This window comes from Microcebus murinus, chromosome 5 (genome assembly GCF_040939455.1).
Source record: "Microcebus murinus isolate Inina chromosome 5, M.murinus_Inina_mat1.0, whole genome shotgun sequence".
In the NCBI taxonomy this organism is placed as follows: domain Eukaryota; kingdom Metazoa; phylum Chordata; class Mammalia; order Primates; family Cheirogaleidae; genus Microcebus; species Microcebus murinus.
Window position 1 is genome coordinate 45,028,958 of NC_134108.1, and position 6,664 is coordinate 45,035,621.

Consider the following 6,664-nt stretch of genomic DNA (forward strand, 5'->3'; position numbering starts at 1 on the left):
TTAACCCCAGTGAGAATGGCCTTTATCAAAAAATCTCCAAACAATAAATGCTGGCGTGGTTGCGGAGAGAGAGGAACACTCCTACACTGTTGGTGGGACTGCAAACTAGTTCAACCTCTGTGGAAAGCAATATGGAAATACCTTAAAGCGATACAAGTGAATCTACCATTTGATCCAGCAATCCCATTGCTGGGCATCTACCCAAATGATCCAATGACACTCTACAAAAAAGACACCTGAACTCGAATGTTTATAGCAGCACAATTCATAATCGCAAGGCTGTGGAAACAACCCAAGTGCCCATCAATCCAAGAATGGATTAATAAAATGTGGTACATGTATACCATGGAGTACTATTCAGCTCTAAGAAACAATGGTGATATAGCACATCTTACATTTTCCTGGTTAGAGCTGGAACCCATACTACTAAGTGAAGTATCCCAAGAATGGAAAAACAAGCACCAGATATATTCTCCAGCAAACTGGTATTAACTGAGTAGCACCTAAGTGGACACATAGGTACTACAGTAATAGGGTATTGGGCAGGGGGGAGGGGGGAGGGGGGCGGGTATATACATACATAATGAGTGAGATGCACACCATCTAGGGGATGGTCATGATGGAGACTCAGAGTTTTGGGGGGAGGGGGGAAATGGGCATTTATTGAAACCTTAAAATCTGTACCCCCATAATATGCCGAAATAAAAAAAGAAAAAAAAATAAATAAATAAAAACAAAAGGTAATTTCACCAGTGACCTGCCACTTTATACTTCCAACATTTATTTATTTTTCTATTAACAGTTGTCTTTTATTGTTAGTTTTTCTGACCTCGAAATGATACAAATATTAATCTTCACCTTAATACAAATAAAATATGCAGTCTACCTGCTTTATAAAATCTCTGTATTAGATTCCCTTTTGAGAGGTAAACTACAATTATTTTAATAAGGGCCTAGAAGCCTACTGTATCCAGTATTGTCAAAAGAACCACATACAGTATTAGAAAGCATCAACATCCCCACACTTTAGGTGCTCACAATCACCAACAGGCCCTGGGTACTTTAGTTGGTAGAAAAACATCAAGTACTAAGAGGTTCTGCATTGCCAACGCAGTCTCTTATCTCTGTTTAAAATAGAAAAATATCACCCAGACACCTTTTTTTTTTTAAGTTTTCAAACTTGTTTAACTTTCACATTATTCTGAATTCATAAGCAGCTGGTTTGCATTTAAAAAATCCTGCCATCATTTCAGAATAGCTACCCATGTCAAAAAGGCTGGCATGGATCTAAGCCGAAAAAGTGTGTTCTCCTTTACATTTTAGTATCCTTGTCTCATTACACAGTTAACGTTCTGTTTCGCCATCTAATGTAACATAATATGACAAGTAAAATTTGAGGAGAGAAATCATTTTTTATGTGATGTAGCTACTTTCTATTTGAAAAGCGGATATCTATCTCCACTTCCCTGAGCACACCAAATAGCACCACAGCTTAGGCCAACATCTGCTTGCAGACACTGGTTAATGAGTTGATGGCTGACTTTTTAAAAATCTGAGTAGCTTGGCATATCACATGCCACCAAAAAATTGTGACATATGATGTTTTATAGCTTCCAATTTGCTTGAAAAGGCTGTTTTTCTTGTGTAGCATCTTTTCCTGTCTTGTTTATATATTTTACCACCTACATGGATTCACACAAAAATATTGAGTTCTTTTTCATTTCCTTAATTAAGACAAACTACATAATTCCATGAATGCCAATGGGGAAAAAAAATATTGCTAAGTTCTGTTCCTTCTAAGATAAAAGCACAGAAAAAGATGATCTAAGACTGTCTCTGCTTCCCATATGTTCTAATCTTGAAGAGAATGTAATTTTCCCCAGTCGATGCAGTGCCCAAGAATCTCTGCGTGCAAATTTATCATTCTCCCTGCAATAACACATATCTTAATATTTACATGTCTTCATACAGCTTTGGCACGTTAAATGCTAAGTGTTTATTAACGCTTCTGAAACTTTAAAAATTATATCAACTATTAATTTAACATTAAAGCTATCTCATAACAGAGGATCAAAATATCGACATCGAAGCCAATGCTCTGATTCTCTACTACTGCCCTTACTGTTGTTTGCATCACCACTATTATTAGCTCTGTGTTCATCTTTTGATTTGTATCTCGTTGACTCTGAGTTAAAACAATGTAAATCTCCTACGAGGAAAATTTCTCTAAGTTTAAGAGAGTATCCTTTCCTTGTTTAAAGATAGTAACTTTCGTGGAAAGTAGCCATGTTAAAGGGATAAATGACATTAAAATTTTTAAAAAGTCTGTTCTAACCTATTTAATTTTTACAAATCATCAATTGCATAACTTATATAGACCAGAATTTGGAAATTCCAGTTCCTTATTAAAGGATTAATCCAGCATATTACCAGTTTTTGTATGGCCCACAGGCTAAAAATGCTTTCTACATTTTTAAATGGCTACATTTTAAGCAGTTATATATGTACTTAATAATATCCTTGATACTTGACCCAAAATGTCTAAAATATTTAATATGTGTCTCTGTAAGAAAACATTTGCCAGTCCCTAATCTGGAGGAAAGGACCACTGTGCCTGTATTATTGGCATATACTTCTCAATGGCAACTGTGCTCATGGAGTCAGAAATTACATTCCTCAGAAAACATAAACAGATTGGATGAGTGTAGGAAGGGACTTTTTAGGAAATGCTTAGGTTTATTTTCCTATTTGTTTTTTATTTTTATCTGTTTTGTTATCTTTTAGTTGTCAATCCAGTACTTTGTTTTTCCCCATTTCTTCAATATGATTTTTTTTCACATAAAAATATCACCTTTCTTATGAAATATAAACACAACATATATTTCATATATTTGTGGGCAAATGGGTATATTTCATATATTTCATAAATAAATATATTTTATTTATATTTATCATCATAAATATATTTCATATATTTGTGGGCAACTGTAATGTTGTCCTCTTTCTACCTCATAAACTCTAACAGCATTGTTACTGATGTTGAGATAATTGAGTAATGAATACACCCGAATCAAATTAAAAATAAATTAATAAAATAAATGTAAAATAAATTTAAAAAGAGATAAATGGTGGACTTTTTCCCCATAGCTAAGCATTGGGTAGGGGCATAAAATTTGTATAAACTGAAAACATGCTAATAATTGACATGAATTATCAACTTAGATAATGTGTTCACTTAGTAAAATTTCAGTTTTGTTAAAGAAAGATTGAAAAAAGATTGAAAAGATTACCCTTTTCTTAGAGTATTTTGACATAAATATTCAACTTGATTATATCAATAAGTTTGTTATTGATGCTTGTGGACACTGAATTTGGGGATGCTTCCTCAAATTTTAAGGTGTCTTCTTTTATAAAAGAGCAATTCTTCTATGTGAATGACATTTTCGATGTTCCAGTTGAATGACTCTGCTCTAAATAAGCAATATTTAAATCTAGATAAGTAAATGCCCTTTTGGAGTGTCAGGAATTCTTTATTGTGATTTTTAAGTTATTATACAAGTTTATAATAATGTTCCAAGAGAGTTCGACACTATACTAGATATTTTATTTTAGGATCAGAACAAGTAATGCATTCCATGTCATACAGATCCGGCTGCCTAGGCTGTTCAAAATGAAAAAAAAAAAATAAACAAACATAAATCCTAAATTTTGATTCTTTGGAAATAGAAAACAAGATGGATGACATCTGAAAAAGAACTTAAATCCCTCATTTTAGAGACGAAAGGATCTGAGGCCCAGGGCAATAAAGAGAGATCTCTGCAGACTCTTCCAACACTTGGCTGCTGTGATTTTTATTTCTAAATGAGTAAACATGAGCTTTTAAATTTTTTTTCACACTTGGAGCAGAATAAAATAGTATCTAATGCAATTCAAAACAGCCTGGGTAAGTCATCGTGCTAGTATCATAACATTTCTTTTTTTAGTACATCTTTCTTCCAAAGTCAGTTTTTTCATTTAGCACCAAAAGAGACCACATTGCAGCACTCAGAAAAGAAATAAAGGTTTTATTTTTAAAGAGTGTTAAGTCTACAAGTGACTAAAGAGTCTTTGATACCAAAAATACCCAAGGTAAAAGGGGAAATCTTTCAGTTTGAACAGTATGCAGTCATAAATGTGGCAGACTTTCTATTAGCCCAGACTCTGGGAAGAACAGCTGGAGAGGCTGCAGCTCTTTGCTAAGGAGCACAATACACATCACAGAGAATTACAGAATAAGAGCTCTTCGTTCTCCCATTTGTATGAATACATGTGTACACACACACTCGCATATGCACACTCACACTCACATACCCACACCCAAACATTCTCATGCACAAATAACACATATATACGAGGGCTGTCTGGAAAGTATCCAGTCATTGTTAATATAATAAGAACATATTACAAGGCTGGATACTTTCCGGACAGCCCTTGTACATAGACTCAGAGATATACATACCCAGTCTCATGGACACACATACACACATGAACACACATACACACATATGAATTATTAGGTACCACAAGTAACTATAGCAATGATAACTATAATTTGAAGTATGTTCCTTATGTGCTTTATTGATCTTTGATCTAATAAATGTCTTGCCACCATATTGAAAAATAGTATCTTATTAATACAAAGATGGTAGAATCTTGGTCAAGTTAAGAATGTGTTAACATAATGACAATAACAAAAGGAATAAATTAAAATATTGCATGTCTAGGAAAATGTGGTTCCTACTCTGTTTTGGGGAAAGGCTAGGTGATTTACCTCTGGCAGGTCACTCTGTTTCCTCATCTGTGAAATATAAGGGCTGAACTACATTCTTGGTGTTCTTCAGGGTTTCTTACAGCTTTCATACTCTTGGAATATATACTTATATTTGCATATTAATGAGGGTTATGAATTCTTATTGGTTAACCTCAAATTGTCTGCCTAAGCATTTGATTAAAACATTTGCTACACACCTGAATATTCTGCATTAGACAAATTATAGCATTTCCCATACATTTAATTTGGACCTAAAATAATCAGGACAATAATTGGTCAACATATTCACCCTGAGCTTGACCACTTGAGTGTTCAGAGAGATTTTTAATCCTTAGGAGTTATCAATAGTAAACCATTTATTGTATCATGAAACATATAATTTATTAAGGGAATCACTGTCTTGGGTGCTGAATAGCATGCATGTATGTTGAGCATGCATGTATGTTGAGCATGCATGTTGAGCAAACTCCAGATAATAATGGTGAAGTGATAGCTGTATATTAAAAGCAAAATTTCCGTATTTGAGCTTCTTTGAAAGTTATACCTGAAATTAATATTATATTTCACTCACTCAATATCATTTTAATATTAGATATTCCTTCAAAATCTTTCATATTTGAGAAAATTAATGATATGCCTTAAATACTGTTGTATATTTATTTCCTCTCTCCTGTGAAAAATAATCAGTGAACTACCCATACTTATTATAAACTATCAACTATTTAGTTCCTAATATAATCAGATGATTTAATACTTTAAGTTAGCATCTCCAACAACAGTGGTTAAAATTACTGTTTCCATCTAGCAGATACAGTACTAAAGCTCAGAGAGAGGTGACCTGCCCAAGGTCACCCAGCCAGACAGATCCAAGGTTGGAATGCAGTTTTGATTAACTCTGAACCACTGTCTAACCGTGGCATGAATGCACACAGAAGTCTATATGAACAAAGACACTGTCCTGGAGTTTCTAGGAAGCCAGTCATTCCATGGGATCCTGATATGCTGATAATAGGAAATGCAGTCTCTTCTTATCTTGAGTGGTTCCTGGTCCTGTTTCCTTATTACAATCACAAAAAAAGATTTCAAGAAAATGACTGAGTCCCCTCCAAAACCAATGTATCAGGAGATAGGGCCTAGGCCTTGGTATTTTTTTCAATGCTGCCCAGATTTTGAAGTATAATCCTAGTTGAGGATCACTGTTTTGACTATTGGTTGGTTCTTAAAGTATAGTTCCCAGGTCAGCAGCACTAGCAACATCTCTGAACTCGCAAATTCTCTGGCTTCACCACAGACATACTAAGTGAAAACTCTGGGGCTGTGGCTTTATTAAGAACCGCCCCCTCCCCAGGTGATCCTGGTGCGCATTAAAGTTTGAGGATCACTGCACTCTAGGTCAAGGGTTCTAGAGATGTGTTTTCACACATTTTATGCCTTTGACAAGCATAAAAATCCACAGGGAATCCTGTTAAAATGCAGATTCTAATTCAGGGTTTCTGAGTAGAGCCTGAGATTTTTCATTTCTAACAAGCTTCTAGGTGATGTAGATGCTATCCACAGATGACACTTTGAGCAGAGCTGGCTTCCAGTCTACTTTTAAAAATTTCCATCACCAATGTCAATTTGCCATTCAAGGCCATAATTTGGTATTAAAAAGAGGACTGTTAAAAGATATCCCCCAGAAGTACTAGATAAGAGAACAGAAATTTGCCTCTATTATAGCACATGAGATGCAGCAAATGAGAGAAGAACAAATGGGCTGCAAATCTAGTTCTGGATAACTTTGGACAAGTCCCATGACTTATTTGTGTCTATTTGTCTTCCTTTTTATAATAAATAATTTCAAGAAGATTATTT